The following is a 25,922-nucleotide window of genomic DNA, read 5'->3' as shown; positions in this document are numbered from 1 at the left end:
TTTCGTATACAAAACTCTGAACAATATTTGAAAATTTTGCGCTAAGATTTATTACAAGTCAACAAATCCCAAGAATCTGTACGATTTGTTATTCCACCAGGAAATGGAAAGCCGTAAAATTTTAGAGCTGTAATGAATAATATGAAACTCGTGTTATATTGAGCAATTAAATTTATTGTGCTTGCCTCTTACACAAACACAGTAAACATGATTTGTGCTTATATTAAATGAGAAGTAATCCATTTGACATCGAACACTATAACGATTTACGACAATTAGACAAAGATATTCCATTCATTGACTCAATGAAATTTTAATATCATGCGGATATTAAGTACAATCATTCATGAGTCCAGGAGAAAAGAACAATACTGCAAAAAACTAGTTGCAGAAAAGCTTTTTTGCCAAAGCACTTTATTTTAATTATTAAATCAATAGAACAGAAACTTGTTTCATTTATGTAAATTCCTCTAATGTTAATAAACGTAGTAGCTCGTCTTTTTTTCACACTAATTGAAATTTGATATGATAGATTAAATAAGAGACTTCCAAATCTGATTTATCTCTAGATATTGTACCTTATTTTTTTCAGTTCTTAAGAACTTACGAGAGCTTTTAAACTTTAGCTAGAATTAAAATTGAAATCCGTATTATATTGGATATTCCAACAAAACATTTTTTGGAAATAATAAAAAAAAATCTTTCTACAAAAGCAATCGTTTTGTCAACAAAATCGGATGCTTAGTTCTCTCAAAAACTGAAATTTTTTGCACATTTATCTCCGTATTTCCGAAACGGTTGGACCTGCCTTTGCCAAAATCTAATCACCGCTTCTCCCCATCATTACAAATGAAGTGGAAAGGAAAGAAGGAAATCCAAAATGAAAGCTTTTCGGAACATTAAAATCGGATGCTCCACTCTCTCAAGAACTTAATTTCTATTTTCTGCACTCTGCTTATATCTCCGAAACGGTTGGACCGACTTTTGCCAAAAAATAAATCAGCGCCTCTCCTTATCAATATGAATCTATTACTTTTTGAATCATTCAAATCAGTTGATCCCTGCTCTCAAAAAGATGGGCGAAAAATTGCATCCATACATACGCACACACACAAACACACACACACACATACACACACATATACTCACATACGGATACATCTATTTTTTCTAAGATATGCCAAATGTTCAGAAACGTCTGAAACGTTCAGATGTGCAAAAATTTTCATTTTCGATTTTTGATGATTACAATAATTTACCCTACTGGAAATTAATAATATTTATGTTTTCAATTTTATGTGTTGATTTTATTCCATTGTTACTTATGATTATTATGTATTATGTGAGGAGTTAATATAATAACGCTAAATTAAATTAAAGCTTTTATGCGAATGTAACAAAAACGTAATTGTTTTGGCCTTAAAATATATATTGTTTACTTTCATTGACCATAACATACTGGGCTATAGTTTAACCCTCCGTCGGTCGGATATTTTTTCACCTTCGAACGGTCGGAAAGGTCTGGCTGGACCACCATTCATTTTACATGCATTTAAATGGGATAAATGAGTTTTTGGTGTCTTATGTATTAACGATTATATAAAAAAATCAAGAAATATAAAAAAACGTTGCTTTTTTTGTTAATTTTTCTGTTTTAAATCAATGAAAAACAGTATTTATTCTTTTTGGCGCCTGAATGAATGTGTGTATTACTCATCCGATTTTCAGTGTTTGCGATTACCAATAAGTTTGGTAGATTTTCAAGAAACTCTCGTCATGAAAATACTAACATTCATGTTAGAACACATAGCAAAGAATATAAACAACGCAGTTTGATTAGAAAATACCATGAAAAAGCGTATATTTCATACAAAATGTATGGGTGGTCTAGACAGACCTTTCCGACCGTTCGAAGTATAAAAAAAATTAAATCCTTATAATTATCCTTCTGTACATTTTTTCGTCCTGATTTTCTCATTGATCGACAGCTAATGAAATTTTAGGAAAAGTCAAGAAATTTCAAGTCGATAGGAGTACTAGAAGTATTTTTTTTTTTTCTAATTGAAGTCGAAAAAAGTCTGGCCAGACCAGGCCGACCGACGGAGGGTTAATAAATAAAATGTTTAAAATATAGTTGTAAACAGATTTATTTCGAAGGCTTAATATTTTATTGATGTTCGGGAGAACATTAAAATAATATCAATTTTAATTTGCTCATTTCAGTCCATCCATGCATCACCATATGGAAGTTATAAAGATTTCTTTTACCTTGATTCACTTACTCCGGTGACATAAGTATTAGAATAAAATTAATTTATATAAATAAAAACAATTCCCATGTGAGTAAAAACCAGTTCCTTACTTCCGTTTCATCACTGTCTAATTAAAAATATTAAATTGCATCAAAAGCACTTCGGTTGCTTGGAAATTTATTCAAATCCAGATTACAGTTGTCGACTGCTGACGGATCGTCAAAACACTGGGAACTATTTTTTGCACAATGCGGGTTCAAAGATCACAGACGCTCATTGTTAATGAAGTAGTATAATAAATAATATTATGAGCTTCAAGTTCTTTAATTAGATATTCGAAACGGCCACACATAATGCAGCATCTATATATGGAAGGCATTTCATTAAAATTGTGCATTATTTGCATCAATATAGCAAGTTGGTAATATGCAGATGGTTAATCCCAGAGCTTTATAGCGGTGTAAACTATCAGGATTAAATTTAATCGAGCACAAAGTTGAAATTAATGCTTGAACTATGTTTGAGATTCCAATTAAAAGTTTTGGATTGTAAAGCTACTGGCCAGTTGAATTTGCTCTTGAAGTGGCTATCTAGATTTGTCTAGGAACCACAAAACTGCCAGCAATATAAATGGCTTTGTACAACTTGACCAGTAAAATTTATTTGCATCAGAGTAAATGAGTCTGTAATATATATTTTATATGAAGCAAATATGTATTAATGTATTTTAAATAAAGAATGTACAAGCTAAAAACGATAATTTTGGAGTTTGCTTATAATATTTGCCAAAAGCATAAGGAAAAAGTTGGCCAAAGAAAACTTCTTCTGGATACATTTATTATTCTGTACTCCGTGAGATAAAGTATTTTATTTTAAGAGTACTTCATTTCATTTTAACATCAAATATATTGATTACTATTATTATTGTTGATATAATCAAAATTAAACGTGTAAATAAATTTCTAACTGTGATAAAAATAATTTCTATTAAAAAACCATAACTGGAATACCTTTTAACATGAACTACACTTACTAGATAATGAAAATATACAAAATGAAAATACCCAAAGCTCAATAACAAAAATGTAATTGAATATTTAAATACAATCATTTGCATTTTTTTATCTCAGTATTAAAGATATTTATCCACCAAATATATGGTAGTTATCATTATTATTCTTATTACTGTTAACATTATTATTCTTATTACTGTTAACATTATTATTCTTATTACTGTTAACATTATTATTCTTATTACTGTTATCATTATCGTTGTCATCATAATGTATATTATTATTTCTTTTAATATATTATTTGTTGGTAAATCATAGCAGAATAGCTTATAGAATTATATATAATTTTGATTGCTGTTTATTAATGAATAAAAAAATATATCTTGTTCAACCCTTGTCAGGATGCAAAATCAGTTGAATTGCAAAGAGATAATAGTAAAATTCATATAGTATAAAATACTGAAGCAGTTTACATATTCGCAATTACACTCTTCATTTGAGTTTGTATACAAAAAAAAACATTTTCCTGCAAAATAGAAGTCTTAATAAAACTATAGACTTCACGCTCATGATAAGTGGTAACAAAAGTTTCAACTTCATCGACAAAAAAGTAACAAAAATGAGTGGTATTTGGTTGTAACAATTTATGATATCAATGATTACAACTTAAAATTTTTTAACTTCCCATAGGGTGAGTTATAATAATCGCAAAAAAACGAAAATGAAATTTTTTATAGATCTTTACGTTTGGTATACCTCAGAAATGCGGATACAAATTTTCATCGACATGGATCAACTGATTTGAATAATTCAGAAAAACATTCGCATCCTACTAATAAGGAGACGTGCTGATTAGTTTTTGAATATGCAGGTCTAGCCGTTTCGGAGATACGGGGTTCCATTTGTTTACACGTTAGACAATTACGAGGCGCTTACTCGCTTTGATATTTCGTCTCCAAATCAGCAATTTCTCAAAAAATTAATTTTTTCTAAGTTTTGAAAGTTTTTTTTTATAATTTACTGTTCGGTACGAAAGTTCCAGCAATTTGCCTTAAGGCACGATGCCAGCCACCACTAGTTTTATTATTATTTGCATAAATTTAAACACCGCCTGGAAAAAGCACGAATCAAATATTAAAACTTCTAAGTAACAATACTATAAATATAAAATATTTACAAACACAAAACATTACAATATCGAATACATAATTTGATAAGTTAATTCCGACGTAGAATATTCTAATAATCCGCCCATGCAAATATCGGTTCGGCCAATTAGCCGATAAATCCCGCGGTGAATAATGATGGTCCGATGCTACGCACACGGCGCGAGGAAAATGCACGCGGGTATCACGAACGTCAATTACTGTTGACTTTAAAGGTCAATTAGATTCCAGGGACCGCAGAGCGGCAGATTCTGACAGAGGAGGAGACAAGGAATTATAGAGCTCTATTCACAAGTAAGAGTTATTATTAGTTATTAATAGTTATTGTTATTGGTGCTCTTCCCGAAGGTAAATCCGAGATATGAAAGCAACAAATTCAGTTTAACCCTCTACCACAAGAAATAATAGGTAATATTTATGATGGTAAACACTATATATTGTTATGATTTGCCTTCAACGATGGGGGTAATTTTGGTATTTTAAAACACAACACAAGATTTATAGATTTATTACAGAATACAGATATATACTTCATTAAAGATAATTATTAAGTTAAGTGTTCCTTTTGACGTCCATAGAGAGAGTGTGACCTCGTGATAGACATAGAGGTCCTGTGTCCAGCGGGAAATATATAGTCCATAGAATGAAGAGTAGAACTCGAGAGATGTGGACTCCATAGAGTAATAAATATGATAGTATGCACATAGAGTCATAAATGTGTCTCTAGTTAAATGAGGGTGCCGGCACATAACAATATTACTGAACTTTTATTGATTTATTATTTTATTATTTTTACACTTTAGAATAAAATTTACTCTATTAGATAATAGTCTATAATAGATGTATACATTTGTAAAGAAGCGCGATAAAAACTTGTAACTTTCAATGACTTTGCCGGATCTCAAAAGTGTAAGAATTTTTGAATATATGATAGATCTAGTGACTATAGACATATTTATACACGTACACCAATAGAAAGAATACAGAATACTGTAATCAATTCATTAAGTTTAAGATAACCAGGGTCAAAATCTGGTCCTTTTCCTTTCCTTCTTTTTGTCACACTGTTGTATTACACCTTTTATATTTAAAATAATTATTATTGTATTGATAGAACAGATATGAAGGATGATATACATGTGGGTAGAAATCGGAACAAAATCGAAAGTGTTATGTACAAATTCATAGTTATTGAAATATATGCCTTTATCTTATCTATGGGTCAAAACCTGGACGGTAACTTTTAATTATGCTAATCCAAAACGGAGGGTGGGACTCTAAGCTAGTTTACTTTTATAATTTTTCTTTTTTTTCTTTGAAACTGTTAACGTGAGAGTCTATTTCAACCCGCCTTTGGAAATTTGAAATCTGCAATTTTCTGATTTGTTTGATGTGAGCATACTTGTTGTATATATCATTTTCAGATATTTTATGGGTCGTTATGATTAAATTATCAAGTAATTGTAAAGTGTATTTGAACTTTACACTTATAGAAAACCAGAGACAAAAGTTCTAAATCCGGGACAATTATTACTTTTAGAATAACTCTCTGGACACAAGGTAGAAATCCGGAACTGACCCGTATGGTCTCCTTAGTTAGATGATAAATTGAAATTTATAAATACTAAATTAATTATCTAGTGACAATAATTGCAACAATGACACAAGAAATATATACATGACTCTAAACTCTCTAAACGCTCTTGTAACATAATAAAACATGAACTTCACCATTGCAGGTAGATACGTGTGGATAAAATGGGATCTTCACGAACTTTGGAGGCTAAGCTCGTTTTCCAACACAAAACTAAGTTTACTCATGAATTCATTATTATATAAGTCAGGAAGCAGTCGTTTACGCAAAAGAGAAATAATAAAATACCCACATTCAGAATACGTACGTATTTATATTAATTAAATAGTCAAATTGTAAGAATCAAAATATGTTTTAACGTAGAGTAATATAACGTACGACAAAAATGAGCAAAACAGAAGAAAAAACACTTTAAATGTAGTTCACAACATTAATTCTAATTACCATAACTATATTTGCGTAGGTAAAAGAGGTCAAAATCTAATTAAAAGTATGAAACAACATGACAACTCGAAAAACAAAGCCAGATAACAGATTATGTTAGGCGCAAATTCCAACAAATAACAGAATTCGTAGTAGTAGTTATCGTTGGTTTGAATTGTAATTTTCATTTTATATATTCTACTTTGTATATTTATAGGTATGTGGTTTATATTTGATATTTTTGTTAAAATATTGATTGTTAGCGTATTTTTATTTATGATCATTTGTATGCCTAAAACACTAATAAAAGTCACAGGTATTCAGGCTACAATGTAGAAAAGTTGTGTTTTGCACAACTCTTCGATTGTAACTTTTATTTTAAATTTTCACTTTATTGTATATATCTAAATGAATATTTTCAATATATTATTTGATTGTTAGTGTAATTTAATTTTTAAATATTCGTATGCCTCTTGCGCTGCAAAAGAGTCCAATATCAAAACATCTGCAAAAGGGTGAGCTTTTTCAAGCTCATTCTAATCAAAACGAATGCTTGAAAACATAAATACATATTATATTTATAAAATCGTAAAATGTAACCATCTCAGTGAATATACACCTTCCTAATTAATGAATTTCTCTCGACCAATTTATAATCAATGCCATCTATTGTATTAAGTCAACGGAAAAAATCCCCAAATCGTAATAAATGATTGCACCTCAACCCCTAAATCTAGAATTTTCACGACACGGGGGTACAGTGACGCAAACGGCGTGCGTTGATCTGAATTGTACTGCGTCATTAAACCGAAAACAAACAACCACAACTAAACTTTGATTTGTGAGACACAAATTATTGAAAACAAATCTAAAGATAGCCATAATAAATAGAAAGTCTTTATCTCTAAAAATAATAAATCCGTCTAAAAATAAAAGATGTCTACACTACTTGGACAATGAAACTTCCTATTTTTGTTCTCGGCTAATTACATGGAATAATTTAATTTTTCTTTCTATATCCGCATGCGTTTATATACAAATACATACATATATACATATATATATATATATATATATATATATATATATATATATATACCTTCATAAAAGTTTTTGGTAGAAGTTTTACTAAAGGTATTTTCTCATGGTAACATAGTCGTGCACATCACATTAACCAGATAATTAATTTATATTAATCCTTTTGAGTCGTAGATAAGATTAAGTGTCAAATGTAATACCATGTTTATGAACAGGGATATGTTCAATGATATAACATCTAAATTTAAATTTGCTTTCTGTATTGAAAAACCAATCGTAGTTTCACACCTATTATTTGATACATTTTTTTATTAAAATGCTCCTAAAGGTTGTCTTTTTCTTCTAATTGTTACGAAATATTTGAACTTATTCCAGCAATGCCTATTTTCACTTGAAACTTATGTGATCGATATTTTCAAATAAAATTAGATATCACTGTTGCTTGAATTAAACCCTGCGCCACGATACGAGGTCTGTTCAAAAAGTTTTCGTAATTTTCGTTTTTTCAAAAAAATATTTATTTATTCGTCTACATTAATGTGGTCCCCTTCAAAGTAGTCCCCCCCAGATATAATACACTTATGCCAGCGTTTTTTCCAATTTTCGAAGCACCCTTGATATTCACTTTTTGATATGTCCTGTTCTCTCGGCGATTTTCTTCAATCGAGGAAAACCGCCGTCCTTTCATGGGTCTCTTCAACTTTGGGAATAGGAAAAAGTCACACGGAGCCATATCTGGTGAATTTTTGCACTTTGCAACACTTTATTTCGTTTTTTACGCAAAAATTTAATACAAATTCTTTGACTTTTTCAATTCTTCCATTGTAAAAATCGCCGAGCTCAGAAAAACACGTCGAACCTTAGCGACTACCACAGACAAAGTAAACAGTGAATATAGCTGAAAATTTCATCATACTTTAGGGGCATGTATACCAACACAATAAAAAAAAAATTTGACAATCAGACACTCCAGACCCGCGAAATTTAATTATTAGTAATTCCGGGTACTTTTTGAACAGACCATGTACATCATAATATTTACTGGATTTTATTTATTGTCCAAGACACTTTTTGTCATTACATCATGAATATTATTCATTAGTTAAGTATTAATTATTTATTCATTAGTTTATTAAGCTCAGTCGTGGGTAAGTGGCTAGAACGACTAGAGGTCCCGGGTTCGATCCAGGTTTGAAGAGCCTGATGTCAAGCAGCAATCACATCGCCTTTCCCTTGGAAATAAAGAAAGCAATATGTTTCCAAGAGAAAATAGCCTTCGTCCGGCATTGCTGCATCAAAAAAATACTCGCTCTATTGTAGAGATTGTAATAAATAAAATTCATTACGCAAAGATGAGACAACTGTTTGGGGAGTCATCTGTAAAACCGACGTGGTATCAAGTCAAATTAGCCTAACAGATTATAGCATTTTTAAGTTCTGATTGCTGTTCAAAAACAATAAATAAAATTTAAAAAAAAAACAAAATAGTTTATGAATATATAGTGGACAAGATTAAGTATGTAGTAGTAAGTAACTATAAATAGTTTGTTATATTTATATGACTATTTATTAAGAATGAATATTAAATAAGTAAATATTCAACTTGAAAAAATTCATTACTTATAAAATAGTTTAAAATAGTTTAATACTATAAACTGGAAAAACTAATCTTCTCAACTAATAAAATTACAGTTAACAAAATTCAGAATATAAAAAAAAATTAAAATGATATATTTTATAAGTTGAATAAACAATTCAAAATATTGATTTTACAATTCACTTCGATGAAGTATCAATGGTGTCACTGACTAATACTCTATTTTATTCAATTATTCAATACTACGGTGTCTCGCCGTTGATAAATCAATTTCTCGGGAGTTATTTAAATGTCAATATACAATAATGTATAATTCATTACATCATAACAAAGGTAATAAAAACCTACGATATGAAATACGATTATAAATATCTCAATTGTTTGAATTAAAAAGACAAGCCCATATCGTTAATTTAAGTATCGCTATTATTCTTTGTCAATATATTTGAATAAATCTGCACCTTCAAATATTTTTTTGCTGTTAATTGCACAATGCAATTTGAGAATTGGGACAAAAAATAACTTACTGTTAAAAAAATAGTTAAGAAAGATAGAGCTGATAAATATAGTAAACCAAAGTTTGGTCAAAAGACTATTGATCTAAGCTCAATAGAGTAAAAAAGAATAGGAAAAAATATAGAGGTAGCATAAACTGTTTTCAAAAACGCATCTGCAGTCGACCATAACACTCAGTATTAATATCATAAAAAATAGAAAGGAAAAACCATTGAATCGCCTTCTAATAAAAAATAATATTACATGGCGACACAATTTTTGTACTATTCTATTTTTTATATATATATTTTTATCTTACCATCTTTATTTTATCGTAGTTGAAAAGATTAATCGCAAACATAAATCATCACATCAACTTAGAGTCTATAAAAAATCCACTTACCTAAAAAATACTCATTATCGTTATTAGTACCTAAAATAGCGAGTCAGAAGCATAGGAATTATCCTAATATCAAACAATATATCAGTAATTGTATTATCCCGTCAGTTCATTTACTATATTTTCTTATTAATTAATCCAAGACCAATTCCGAAATTCGTTTCTGCTTCCAATTAACCTAATCATTCCAATAAATTTCAGATTACAATCCCTAATTACAATAGCGTTGAACTTTAATTATGATAGTCACGTCACCAAAATACATGCAAGTTTCGATATTATTACTTTGCCATTCGATTTCGTCCTCTGGCATCTTTAAGAAATATTTTTTCCCTGAAAGTCAAAGGTGAAAATTGAGTGTCCTCTAAGTTTGTCCTCCGAAAAAGCGATTTATGACCGTTTGACATAGCTGTCGAATGTGAACTCGCCCCGTGTCGATTTAATTCAAATGATGGATGTGACGAGGATATTGGAACACATATCCACATCTACGATACCACATAATACATAACACAGTTCTGATTTTGACATATAATCTCAGTTGCCATGCAGAAATTTGGTAAATGGGTTGCATAAGTCATAGTAATGAACTGAAGGAATAGATAGTTGGCTGAATATTTTTACATATAAATCCGTAAAGTGCAAGTGAACTCCCCTGGCAGTACATCCATTTATTTAGAAAGCATCATATTATTAAATTGAAAGAAAAATATTATTGATTGAAGAGACCTATAAGATGTTGGGCTAATTTGACTTAGTATTGCGTTATTTTTACAGATGGCAACCCAAACAGTTGTCTCATCTCTGTGTGATAAATTTGATCATTATAATTTCTGTAATAATTTTATTGATGCAGCAATACCAGATGAGGGCTATTTTCACTTGGAAACATTGCAATGTAATATGTATATTTCCAAGTGAAAACGGATGTTACTACTGCATGACATCAACCTCCTCGAAGCATGTGGCTATTTTGATGTCAAATGTTTAAATTAACAATAAATTTTGCCATTTGTTGATAGTTTACACATATATAAAGAGAATATTTATGAAAATAAATAGTATAATAATTGTAATTTTAATAATTTTTTATATAAACTAAGCAGAAGTCTTGATACGAATTGATTACAAAAATTGATTAAAAGAGTCAAACCAAATGTAGTCATAATAAAATTAGATATCGCAAAACATAATCGGAAAATGCGATAATATGACTTTAAAGATTAAAAAGATGATAGCTTGAAGACAAAATATTTAAATTAATATATAGAGATGTTTGCTTTTGGCTCTCGATAGTAAGCCATTTATTTGAAAAGAAGTTTAATCATAAAATAATTTAGTAGGTATAAGAATTCAAAATCACAATTATTATACCTAAATAATATTTTATATATCTCAAATAATATTTTATGGAAAATAAGTAGAAAATTTTAAAAATAATAGCATTTGATTGTACTATTGCAATGGCCAAACATAATAAATTAATTACGTAATTGTAATATTAAATAAGTAATTTTATCTGTAACTTAGTCGTCAGATACAATTCAGGAACAAGCAATTATTCGATCTCTCCAAAAGCTCGACATAAAATATATATATATATATATATATATATATATATATAATATATATATATATATATATATATATCAATATAAATCCAATTCAGAATAACCAATAAGAGTATACCAGAACTTTTTTGATTTCGAAATTAAAACATTATATATTTTTTCCAAAAGAATGATATAAAACTATATCATTATCATCTATAACTAAGCTATATCATCAAAAACAATATCAGAATTTTAACAAAAAACGATCTTTCATTAATACTACCATTCATTACAAAAGCATTCATCACAAATGATCAATCATTAATACTACTATTCATTCAACAGCAGACACCTTATCACATTTTCCAAAAAGTTTAAAACTCGACTTCAATTCAGTCATTCTCATTAAAAACTCATTAGTAAATAAAAAGTTAAATGATTATAATATTGATTTTCGAGCTAAACTAGAACTACAGAAAAATGCATTGGATGAGCTTTCAGAATTGACTTTTTGTCTATACAGTCGCCCAACCTGTATCCATAAGTATAATGATTTTGATGTGGTGAATTTGAATCTTAGTCTAGTCATTTAAGCTTAAATTAGGTAAGAATCTCGGAATTCAAGATACCCAGCTGTAAGTCTGTAAATAGTTGTATATTGACACCTAAAAACCTACATATGGTTGTCTCAAAACCTACATATGGTAGGATATACGCAACATATGTAGGTTTTGAGACAACTTTTAGGTGTCAGTATACAAGTATTTATAGACTTACAGCTGAGTATCTCAAATTCCGAGGTGAACTTACTATAATGACTCGACTATCTATATAAAATTGTCGAAACCAATATCATGTTTCAGATAATCTCTTTGTTCTTTTCGTAACAAGATTGTGATATAATCATTTGTTTGTGATATAATCAACAAGCACATATCATTTTGAAGCTTATATGTTTAAGCTTTAAATAATCAAGTGATACTGCAGAAATTTCAATATAGTGTATATTAATGTATTTAATGTAGTAATCAAATTTTCAGCAGTAAATAACTGTGTCCTTTCGAACATAGTTGTGACCTAACATTAGAAATTACAATCACAAAAAGTGGCTGTATCGAAATGCTTAAGTTTTTATGTAGGGTAATGAGTACAAGTTTATACACACTGGACAAACAGTTCTGCAACAACTTGAATACATTTGTTAAGATAATTCTCTAAATATTTCCAATCGTTGAATAAAATTGCCGTAATTATCGTCCACGACCCTGGCAATTTGCCAAAAAAATGTTTTCAACTGCTGAATGAAATTAGCGACAATGATCACTGATTAGCAGAGGTCTAGAGTGTAATGAATCAGGGGACCAGATGTCAATTTGATCACGTTTATTGCACTTCGCATATATGTGTCTGACGGTTGTTCACAATTACCAGGAAATTAGGGCGTAGTCAATGCTGCGCGAACATGCAGAATATATGGCTACAACGCAATATAGACTGGACGTCGGTAACATTTTCAAAGAATTAAAAAAAAGTTGAATGAATAATGGCTTTTTCATCAAATAACTCCAGAAAAAATGTAAACAGCAAAGGCAAACCCGTTTTAGTTTTAAAGACTGCCGAAACATTTGAAACAATCTATTTAAAAAAAAAAAACTTATTAATTTATGCCTTACTTATTTTTATTGCCTAATCACAGTTTTCAAAATCAATTAAGTACATTTAGTGCAATGATATTTGAAAACCAGCATAGGGTATTAGAATAAATTAAAAGTATATGAAGACATACTTAAAATCAAATACATTTTTATATTGAATAATATAACCTCCTATAAATTGTTGTAGAAATGCATACATAATGCAATGTATGTAGACAATCGTCAATCACGATGCATCAGATTTTTTTGGCCTTCGAATTTTTTCTTAACAATAAATATAGCATGATTAATACAAAATTATCTAGTAAATGTATCATATAAATTATACAAACCGATTGTGATTCTTATTTTATAAATTTAGTTGAAAACAAAATTCTAACCCTTTGATTGCATACGTATTCAAAACTAAGTTGTAAAATGTCATTAAACCAGTCAATCATATGATTCATTTAATTGCCCATAAAATATTCGCTCTATCAGGCATTGTATACAGATATTAAATCCTATGTATATTTGAATAAAATTACCATTTTAATTGAAGTTTTTGATTTTACAGACAAAACGCTCTATATTAAGATTGATTACAATAGATAAACATACATATATACATAATATACTTACATAATAATGAAATCCTTAATGTTGAATATAATATCCTGTTCTATATTCGGTTTTTCTATTCAATTATATGTGATTTACTTCTCCTTTAAATGAAATTAAAAAATAGTACATTGCATATGGTTTATGTATTTTTATTTAACCCTTTCCACTCGCGAATTGCGAGATTTATATGATTTTTGCCGTCAGAGCGGCGGCATCCGGGTCAACATATCTTTTCTATGTATTTTGAAAGTAAAATTATAAATTTCAGTATTCCTTGTAAAATTCATTATATCAAAAAATAACATTTGTATGACAAGGCTCTAACGTAATCACATAATGCTTTAGGGGGCAATTCTGCGGTAACATAAAAAATTAACAATAACGTTGTTATGGCAACTTATCCTTCTTTCTTGGTACTAAAAACTGTAAAAATTCTATATATTAGGATGACAATCAAATCTAGAAAGAATCTGCATCTGCAAACTGCATCTTTTTGGTGAGCATTTATAACATACAGTTTTATGTAAAAAAGGCCTGATCGCACAGCTGATGGATAACATTTTCATAGTTTTTAGTACTAAGAAAGAAGGATAAGATAGTGCTGCCATAACAACGCTATGTTATCGTCTATGTTACCACAAAATTGGCCCCTTACTCTATTTCTACTTATATTTTATTAAATTATTCACGAATTATTGTGATAAAAAAGCTTTTTGATATACATATATTTTGACAATGATAAAATCGGCCAAAAAATTTAATGCAAAAACTATTGACAAAAAAATCACTACAAATACTTTTGACTCTTTTCAAGCTCTATTTTGGATAATTCAATTTTCGTAGACAAGTCTAAATCAATTAGAGCTATTTAATGTATAAACAATAAGATAATGAAAAAAAACTTATTTATGAAGTTGCACGATTTACGCGAGTATAAAAATAAAGAATACAAGGAAACAAGAGTTTGAGAAGTAAAATCTGATCTATGAGCAAGAGATGAAAACAAGTAAATTATATGTGGTACTTGCACAATACCAACCTGCCTTCGAGCAGGTATAATACAAATGATAACACAAATTACAGGTGTTCCTCGACTTCCGAGTGACCCGACTTAAGAGTGCTTAAGAATACGAGCCGCCAAAAAAGATAATTGTTGGTTCGAAATACGAACAAAATTCGAGATACGAGCTTAGAGCGAGTAAGAGCCTTACAATAAGAGGAGGATATAACTCATATATTTATAAGAGTGACCCGACTTAAGAGTGCTTAAGAATACGAGCCGCCAAAAGAGATAATTGTTGCTTCTACATACGAACAAAATTCGAGATACGAGCTTTGAGCAAGTAAGAGCCTTTCAATAAGAGGAGGATATAACTCCAACTTAGGGCCTTACAATAATTTATAAGCAGCTTTCTGAGCTCTAAAAGATTGTGGATAAAATCGCCCTGAAAAAGTTGCAATAGTTCGAACATATTTATATTCGAACATAGTTGTTCAACGAAACATGTCTAACTCATTAACGCAATATCATGTCTGGATAGGGAAAAACAATTAAATATAAAGTAAATTTATTTTTAATATTCAAAAAACAACAAAAACCACAGCGCTGGAACGAATTCAATGCGTTTCATATGGGCACTTCAATGTGTTTATATGAAAAAAAAAGTGTTTCGAGATACGAGCGATTCGGCGAACGAATTGAACTCGTATATCGAGGTACCACTGTACAATAATAAAGAAATGGATTTCAAAAATACGTTTAGTAACAATAAGACCTTCGTGTAAAAATTCTTAATCTTTAATTATAAATCAATCCTTTACGGTTTTTACTTAATGAAGACGTATTTCCTTTACCACGTTCGTGTTAGATCAGAATCCTTAAAGCGAAATTCTTATCGGCTGTCCGTCTAATTCGTTTCCGTAGAACGCAATACGGAACTGATAGCGCCGGATATGTAAAACGGATTTGACTAATCCTGGCGGTTGGCACGTACACATTACTACAGTTTTTATGTAGGTACAGTGCCATGATACGAAGAAACATTGCGATTAGAATCACAAGGTTAGCAGAAAAAAAACGTTTTTGTATTCGCAGGTGCAAATGTAGAGTCGGCTAGAGCAGACAGCCAATTTAAATTAGATAATGAAGAACTTTTATTATAAGAGGATGTAAATTAAAATTACTTGTAATAGCAAAGTAGGCATCTATTTTATTTTATTGGCCTCCGCTTTACAACATTTTTAGCCACCTACATTATTCATATTATTTTTCATCATGTTCTATGCATTTCTTACATATATATTTCTTATACATTCATCATATATAGGGTCCACCAACTAGCTTTTTTTGAAAAATTCCTTAAAAAATCCACTGAATATTTTGCCAATTTTCTTTTTGTTTGAAAATTCTAAAAAACCACTAAATATTTTCACTTTTTTATTTGAAATTGAAATGTAAAGAGTGCAGAGTACACAGTAGGGTTGCTTAAGTCGTACCCCCTAAAAAAAAAGTTATTTGGCGGACCCTATCTATATACTGTCTCTTCTTATATCCTAAACTTCCATTCAATTTTTTTTCTACTGATTTACATTCTTCTTCTTTTTTCTCAATATGTTCTTCTCATCTTCTAAATTAAACCTCTTTTTTCCTTCTCACTTCTAATACAATTTTTTCTTGTATTCTACAAATTAACAATTCTTAATCTAGTTTAATATTTTATATTTTAATTCTGTAATTGCTGCAAATTCGAACCGAATTTCTTCAGCGTGTGAGTCGAGAACGCTACTGAGTGAGCTACTCCCGCCACCAAAGTAGGTATTATTGGTGTCATCGAATTAACAGATTATATTTGCACCGTTATCTACTGCAAATTATCCCTTTCTAACAAATTCCAGCATCAGCAATATAAGAAGAAATGAAAAAATTGAATATAAAAAGCAACAAACCCATGAGTAAATTTTATAAAAATGAAGATGTTATAGATTACTTAAATTGTTAATAATTTGTATCTATACAAAATGCAAAATGTTCTAAAAAATATTGAGAAAGGCATCTTCACAACTGGGCAAAATAAAGGAAAAAGTAGTACGTGTCGACGAATTCTTAGTATATTACAATAACATACTTGTAACTATATAAATTAAATTAATCAATACATACTGAATATACCAGTGATTATATTTTATGAAATATAATAAAAAAAATGAAATTTAAATTAATTAAATCTACATATAAATAAGTTTCTGCCGGGTAAGTTATTGTAATCGTCCAAAAATCGAAATTGAAAAGTTTTGCATATCTTTACGTTTTGAAGGTTTCTGAACATTTTGGCATACCTTATTTTAAGAGAAAATAGATGCGTGTGTGTGTGTATACGTAGGTATGTATGGATTCAATTTTGCGTCCACGTTTTCTGGGGCACGGATCAACCGATTTGAATGGTTCAAAAAACAAACAGAAAATAGAAATCGAATTTTTGAGAGAACGGAGCATCCGATTTGAATCTAATCAAAAAATCATTCAATTCGTAATGATGGGGAAAAGTGGTGATTAGTTTTTGGCAAAGACAGGTGCAGCCATTCCGGAGATTCTGAGCTAAATGTGCAAAAAATAGCAATTTTTGAGGGAAATAAACATCCAATTTGAATTATTCAAAAAACTTTCTACTTGTGTTGACGAAACGATTGGTTTTGAATTTTAATTTTAAAAATTTTTTTTTTTGTAATATAGAAAATAATTCAGATTTTTTAAATTTAATTCGGTACGGGAAGTTCCAGCAATTTGCGTTAAGGCACGATGCCATACACCACTAGTTTATACTTAAGATTAGTAAAATGCTCACTAAGAGTCTTGAACTAATATCATTTTGTAAAATTTGTAAATGATAAGAATTTCATGGAAATTTTATTCTAGTTATTTAAAATTATAATATGATTATTATGTCATTAAATAACATTCAATGATTTAATTCATTCATTCATTCATCTAATTGCCTATAAAATTTTCGCTGTAGCACGATTTTGAATAAATTTTCCTATGGTTGCAAAAATTTCAAATATAAATTAAATTCTGTGAATTTAATTAAAACCTTTCTGTGACCAGATTATAGTTTTTACATTACTGTATTTTTAAATTAAATGCAAATTTTGATGATAAACAAAGCAGCAAAGTTAATTATATAATAATTGGATTGGATGATCATTAATTTTTTTTTAATATTATCTACTGTTCTATAATATTTTGTTCTATATTCGTTGGATTTATATTTTTCACATACTAGACATTAAAAAAATGCCTTGTGAAACTAGTAAATAGAACGGATTTTAATATAATTTTGAAATCTTGAGATTATTTATTAATTATTAGTATGTAATGATATTGTTGGATTTGTGCAAACTAGATTCATATAAATAAATTATATCAAATAAATTATAAAGTCAAGTAAAAAAAATATCACAAGAATTTTTGATGTCATTCCAAGACTGCAATTTTACATAAAAAAACTTGGTTCTCTATAATTATTAGAATTTTTTATTTTAATTATTTTTGCTCATTTTAACAATCAGATTACAATATAATCTATAAGTTATAAGTAATGGTACTGAAAATCAAAATCAAGAAGAAAAAAAATAGAAAAAAAATAGAATAAATAAATGAATAAATAATAATTAAAATAATAGTAATTATTAGAATAAAACAAATATTGTTCTGATGAACGGATGGCATTTATTAAAAGTACGAAACAGCAAAAATTTTCCCTTGTCACCAATATACATACATAGTTTTCAACAAAAATAGTTTTCTTCTATAATATACGAGAAGTAATAGAATTCCATGAAATGAAATTGAAATTTTATACCTCAACGATATTTTTACTGTGGAAACTATGTTATCACTATGCTCCCGATTTTCTCGTATATTTCATCCTTTTATGGGTTTCCTTTGTAATCAAATGACAAAGTATCTATCGGTATACGCCATCTGGTACATTCGCATAATATTTCAAACTGTAAAAGCTACAGATTTTTTTCTGGTCATTCCAAATAGCACGAATGGAACAAAAGTGCGCAGTGCTCTGCGTAAATGTAGATATATATCATTTTGTCTGACCTTTCCGGCAAAAATAACCAATTGGTCTGTCATCAACTTTTCAGCTTTTCAACACGAACCGAATGAATATGGAACAGGGGTTTTCAAAACTAAATTCAGATATCTTAATAGAAAAAATAAAATTGGAAGAATATCAATATTTTTGTATATAGTTTGTATATTACCTATTATAGGTAATTAATAAGTTGATAAAAATAAAATAAATTGGTTTTAGTTTTGTTAATTTTACTAAAATAATGTTCAAGGATGTTCAAACATCCTGGGAAAACGCAAAAACGTACAATAATATACTTGTAGACATAATAAATTAAAGTAATAATAAAATTAAGATTTCAAATATTATTAATTTGAAAGAGGTAAATAAATAAAATAAGCACAAAATCATAAAATATATACGGCCGATATTTTATTTTAATTCAGAAATTTAATCTGCTGTTCGAGTAGCATTTAGTATACTATATGTATAAATTTATTAATCAAGTTAATTATATTACAAAATTCCATTCCAAATCAGTCTTAAACTAACTTGAATTTCACTTTAATAATTACATTTTCAAAATATCACTTCGGTATATTGCTTTAATATATTATTCATTTCATATTTTATCTACTATTTATTAAATGTTATAATTTATCAAAATAATTTTGAAAAAATTCGTTGTTTATTTTAAATGATCAGATGCATACATTCAGAATTTTTTTTTTGTGTTTAAAAATGAATCAGAACTTAATAGTTCTGTGATAATAATACATCCTAACTAGATGACTTTTTTAAGAGGCAACCCAATGGTCTATCTATATTTGATATACATCTATCTATATTTGATATACATCTTTAATTCAATACGCATGCTAGTGTTATTTGTAAACATATTTTCGCCTACATTTTCAAGTAAAGATGTATATCACCACTGCTTGATATCAGGTTAGAAAACGTTTGAACTAGATCTTCGTAACTACGAAGACGGGCACATCAGAGTTCAGAAGGAAGGAAAGAATTTCAGCGGTTTTCAACCTGCGGGCACGTCTTCTTAGAAGGGCAGAAATACTATTTTCGAAAATAATACAACATTTTTGCAATGATATTCAAAAATATACAAGAAATAATCAGTTTTTATTCATATTTTTACATAATAATGCATGTTTATATGTAGCCTGATAATATTAGTTGAGTATTTATAAAATTAAATTATTAAAAAATTAAGGGGAGCGTAACATTTTTTTTATTAGAGCAGGAAGGCGCGGTGCAAAAAAGGTTGGATACCACAGCATTAAATATAAGCAAAAGAAAGAAGAAATGTACTTACTAATGATTTAAATATGTATTTCATCTTCTGTTCGGACGTCTTTTCGTTTTATTATATTGGCCATGAAGGTGACAAACTTCAGGGCATTAAGCTTTACACGGAATGATTGCTACCCCTGGTAGAGGGGGTAGCGGAGCGTTTTAATTGAACTAGTTGTTCACTTCAAAAAGTAAAGTGCGCTTAACAACATATAAATAACCAATAAAAATAAATATATCTTCTTTTATTATAACTTAGTAACAAATCAGTGATTGTAATTAGAACTGAAACAAATATACGAACAAATCAGTGTTTAATACAGTCCGCAGCTACAAGGGTTAAATATAACCCAACAACCTGAATTATCGAAAGAAAATTTTAATAAATATTATAACTACGTAACAAAAAATACATCTTCAATGTTATCATATAATTAGCAGATAAACCGCGATGATGACTGTTACCAAAAATCGTGTTTACCATATCTGCCACCTTTGGGGTATAAAAAATTTACCTTCAATTATTTTTCAGAGTAATTTTGTGTTATATCGTATATTATACGATTTTAAACATATTTTCACCTACATTTTCAAGTAAAAATGCATATCACCACTGATTGATATCAGGTTGGCCAAAAAACGCTTACCACAGCGCTATGAATCTCCTAATACAGAAAATATAACGAAAAATTGTAAAAATATATTGTACAACCAAAATAAACTCTTATTTTAGCAGTGTACTTTATGGCTTAAATATGTATTTCATCTTCAATGTTATCATATAATTAGCAGACAAACCGCGATGATAACTGTTACCAAAAGTCGTGTTTACTATATCTGCCGCCTTTGGGGTATAAAAATATTTACGTTCAATTTTTATTTTTCTGGGTAAATTCTGTGTTATATCGTATATTAAATGAAACTTTTCTGGTATATTTCCTATGTCCTCTAAAACGTCGTCAACACCCTTAACAATGTTTAATGTGCGATGTTTACGCATCGCATGGAATATTTACAAGACGGCGATCATATACACGCGGAGGATATCCCTTAACAACCCCATTTGACAACAGCCCTGGTATTTATGCGCCATATGCGTTCAATTTACATAGAAACAGTTCTGGCTACCAAATACAAATACTTCTCACGTCTGCCTTCTGTTTTTGTTCATTGCTGTTCAAGAATCGTCTATTTTTATAACTGATATGTATATACATAAGCAAGCTTTAAGGATTTCCGAAGTTTATTTCCACGGATACATAGTAAACGCTCTTTGCAGCGAATTGGAATAGATTACTTTGTTTTAACTGCACTTGCGAGAAATAAATGTGGAAAAGAATTCGGTATTTGTGTTTGTTGGCAAAATAATGGAAATATAGCTAACTGATGATGTTAGTTGTGGGTTAAACTGCAATATAGATCACTCCCAAATCATTAATAAAAATGACCTAGTATTTTTTGCAAATTAATGTGACATCAACCAACTTTTTTTCCCTCAGAAAGCAATATATTTTTTTCTAAAGATAATGAATGGTTGATAATAAATTTAATTATATAATCATCAAAATTGTATGTACCAAATTCTGATAAAATATAAATTATTTGAAAAAATGTGTTTATATTTCACTACTATCTATTAAATATTATAATTTATCAAAATAATTTTGATAAAATGCGTTGTTCATGATCAAATGCATACATTCAGAATTTTTTTTTTTGTGTTTAAGGGGCACAACTAGTGTAACCGCCTAAAAAAAGGTAATTTTTGGGCATTTATATTAAAAAAAACTTTATCAATCATTTCAAAATTTTAAGAATATATTTACACATGTTTTAAGAACACATAGTAAAATTTTTGAAAAAAAAATTAAATATTTTTAAATATGTTTCTACATACACATTTTTTACTGAAATGTACAAATATAATTTTGTACAAATGAAGCAGAAACAAGATTCGGGATTACAATTATACCGTGTAGGGTGAGGTACAAAGGTCCAATTTGAGCAATTATATTGTGAAAACCAAACCAATCATATCACAACAAATAAGACATAGCAACCAAACAACTATCTGACTATGTTCAGTAAAACTCCCAGAGCTAATTCATCATTGTAGAAAGGTGTTTTATTGCTGATTTTTTTTTCAAAAATTTGTCATCTGGTCTTTTTTACCCCATAGACGGGGTAAAATGGGATGACCAAAGGGCACTAGGTCCAATGACTTATTTTTAATTTTAAAGAGGTTTTACGAAATAATAGTTACATTAGTCACCCAATGCAAAATATAACTTTTATTCGTATATTTTTGCAGAGATAACACAGTATATAACCTTGACCTAGTATTTGTGGAAAATATTCATCAGTATTTTTTAATGTTTACACCTTTACCAGGGTGAATTTTCATTCGATCCTCTTTACCCAACCCAAATGTAAGCTTTCATAGAATAAGTTATATTAAAAAAACACTTATTGCGAACATAAATTATACAATCTGAATGATCCATTCGATTCAAATTCGAAATTATACTCAATGCAATTAATATAATTAGGGGGCGTTCATTAATCACGTGAGATTTTCAGAGGGAGGGGGTTTGACAAAAATCACAAAATATCACGTGAGGGAGGGAGGGGTAAGATAGCACGTATAATTAATTTTTACCTGATTTTTCTTTTAAATCCAAACATTTTAAAAAAAATCAAAATTGTACAATTTTTTTATAACAAAAATACACGTGATGTTGGTAAGAAGGGGGAGTAATTTTGAATATCACCACGTATCACCAAGAGGGAAGGGGGTCCAAAAATCCTTAAAAAATCGATCACGTGATTAATAGACGCCCCTTTAAGTTATCAATATGTTGTATATTGTTTTGTTATCAATATCTTGTTATATGCCCTCCCAGATTTGTTATAAATTTATATATAGAATTCTCAAAATTCATCAATATTACATTTATTCATTTATCTATGTTTTGTTCAGTTACATCCACAGAACTAAGTGTGGTTTCGAAAAACTATTTTGTCCTCTTGTAAACATACAATTTCGCATGATTTGTATTTTCTGGGCATTTCTAACATATTTAATCAATAAGTGAATAAGTCTCAACAAATAATTTTCAGGAATAACAAGAAAATACTATATCAATTTCAATTTGTTATTGTTCAATTTAGAATCAGACTCTACATAAGTTATTTACAATAAATCAGTTAGTCATTTTGAAGGTCACGAATGCGGTGTTCAAAAATATCTACAAGTTTACATATTTATTGATGTAAAACTGAGTTAAAATAATCAAGAGATGTATTACCAGGATACGATTCAATTTAATGTTTTTGTCGTACTGAGTCTCGACTAAATATTTACATTATAATCAACTGTAAAACAAACATAGAGCGAACATGTTCAAGAAAGGGTGGTGTTCGTCATTTCTATTACTCACGATATTGCAGCCAGGATAATAAATTTTCTATGGGTTCTTTAAGAGAATGTCTATAAACCCATGCATTATGATAGGTTATTTAAACATAACCCACGTGCAATTGTGGGTTGAAGACGTGCCCAGAGTCATGACTTATTTTTTCATTGCAATACTGAAGAGACATAAAATTTAATTGATATTTTCGAACGAGATCTCTTATGGAAGTAATTTCATCACTCAAATGCTATGTGAAAGATTTATTACGATGAAATATTATTTTGGTTATAACCATAGCTCGAAAACGTTGCACCTAAATAAATTAATCTTCAACTTGTCTCTTTTATATTACATTTCAGACACAAATGATATTAGTTCAATATTACTTTTCATCACAAATGTGAAAATATAAGTGGAAGTTTAGTTAATTATTTTCTATTTATCAATGTATTATAGCCAACAAGATTTTATTTAGAGATCCATTACAAACAAAATGTCATTTGAGAGATAAAGTTTTTTTTTGAAGTAAAACTTCTTTAGGCGCGACTAGGGTGTAAATCCGTACAAATGCAACGGACATGCGTTACGGCAGATTAGATAAGATAAGAGTCGAGTGCCAATGATTCGTCATTCGCTCTCGATGATACCATTTCTATACGGGTCGATTGTGATTAGTCGTCGTGTATGTGAATAAAGATCTGTCGTTGTATGCGTACCGATAACAACAAGTAAATCGGCATAGATAAATAAACATTTTAAAGTTACATCTTAGTACTAATCTTGATTTAAACAAAAATGCCTGAATCATAAGAATACTTTACCCTGTTCCTTGAGAATAATAAAACAAATTAAACATTGTTCCGTGAACTAAACATAGGTTTATTGATTAGAAATTATTTCTATATTATTCATAGTTTCTATAAATCTTTGAAGTTATTAAAATGGAAAATATTTTTAGGCAAGACAGGTATTACAGCTGTTCAAAGAATGAGATTATAATTATCGCCAGCGAAAAAGTAGAAGAAATACGAGCAGTCAATGAATGTATGTTAATTTTAATTACATGAAGTTCTTCAAACGCAATTACATGATGAGTGAAGTTGCAAAAGCAATATTTGTTTTGGCATTGTTTAACATAATCCTCTGTGTGAACAAATATTAAAGAATTTATTAATCAGCAATTACTTCATTTCTCTAATGAAGGTTTATTTCTAAATGCTTATTACAATGACAAACCGATCATGTCACATTTGAAGTATGACTTTAATTACATTATTGCTTTTAAATATTATACATATTTTTAATGCTATTATAAATATATAATTTAAAATTTATCACTATATGAATGTGTATAACGGTTAACACTAATAAATGTGTGCATCACGAGTGTTACCATATTACTAATAAGCATTATTCAAAATTGTTTTATGATGTATTTATTTTTACTTAATTTAAATTTGCTAATATGTACAGTAGCAAATAAGTTTTACTTCAATCGCGTGTGATCCTTACGCGCACCCTTTTTTATTTTTCATGGTATTATGATTTTCAGAGAAATTTATGATTTTGTTTGAATCAAAATTATTTTAATAATTATTTAAGAATTTTTATAAGGATCCTCCCATCTTAAAAGTAATTTGTTCCTTGTTTTTCGAAATTTTTGTTGAAATTTATTGATAACTTTAATGTTTTTTTGTCACATATGTTGCAATATCATTTTAATTTATCACAAAATATGTATATACACACAGACACAAACCTAAAATAAATATTTATTATTATAATTTATATTAGCAAAAGTGACAAAAAACAGGAAACATTTTCCAATCAAAGCAATCTAATCACAATCCGTCATTTGTAACAACTTTTTTAAATATTTAAATTATAATTACGTTTTGTTATTATTGTTTGCGCGTATCATCATTGTAAAACTGATGTATCGTTTATTTTTTTAAAAGCTTTTATTTCCACATTTTATATGCCATCGGTTTTAACATCGAACAAATTAAAGTGATGTGTCATTTCAAACGAGGTAATAATTTATTCATTTCACTTTTTAAATCATCATGTAATAAACTCTACTTAAAAAAGGTATTCGAATAAGGTTCCCAAAATTATGATCAATTGGATGCAACACTTTATCTGATAATGCATTTAAATATTTTTAATCCATCAAAATTTACTATTCCTTTATTACTCATCATATTGCAACACTGAAAATTCCCATTGCACGGTTAATCTTATCAGTGAAATGTCTCGCTATAATTAGATTAGAAACACAAATGAAATATTTATTAATTATAGTACAATTAATTCAACTTA

General features: G+C 28.9%; 1 protein-coding gene across 1 annotated transcript in view; it reads right to left on the bottom strand.

Moving 5' to 3' along the window:
* The window catches only part of LOC113364027 (guanine nucleotide-binding protein G(o) subunit alpha), a gene marked incomplete in the record, with an annotated part of 295,478 nt that overhangs the window by 117,877 nt on the left and 151,679 nt on the right, over positions 1–25,922 (bottom strand).

This window comes from Ctenocephalides felis, unplaced genomic scaffold, assembly GCF_003426905.1.
Source record: "Ctenocephalides felis isolate EL2017-DRISC unplaced genomic scaffold, ASM342690v1 CF-g0.4_SCAFFOLD_00845, whole genome shotgun sequence".
NCBI classification, from domain to species: domain Eukaryota; kingdom Metazoa; phylum Arthropoda; class Insecta; order Siphonaptera; family Pulicidae; genus Ctenocephalides; species Ctenocephalides felis.
The sequence above is the reverse complement of the archived record's forward strand: the minus strand, read 5'-3'. Positions and strand labels throughout refer to the sequence as shown.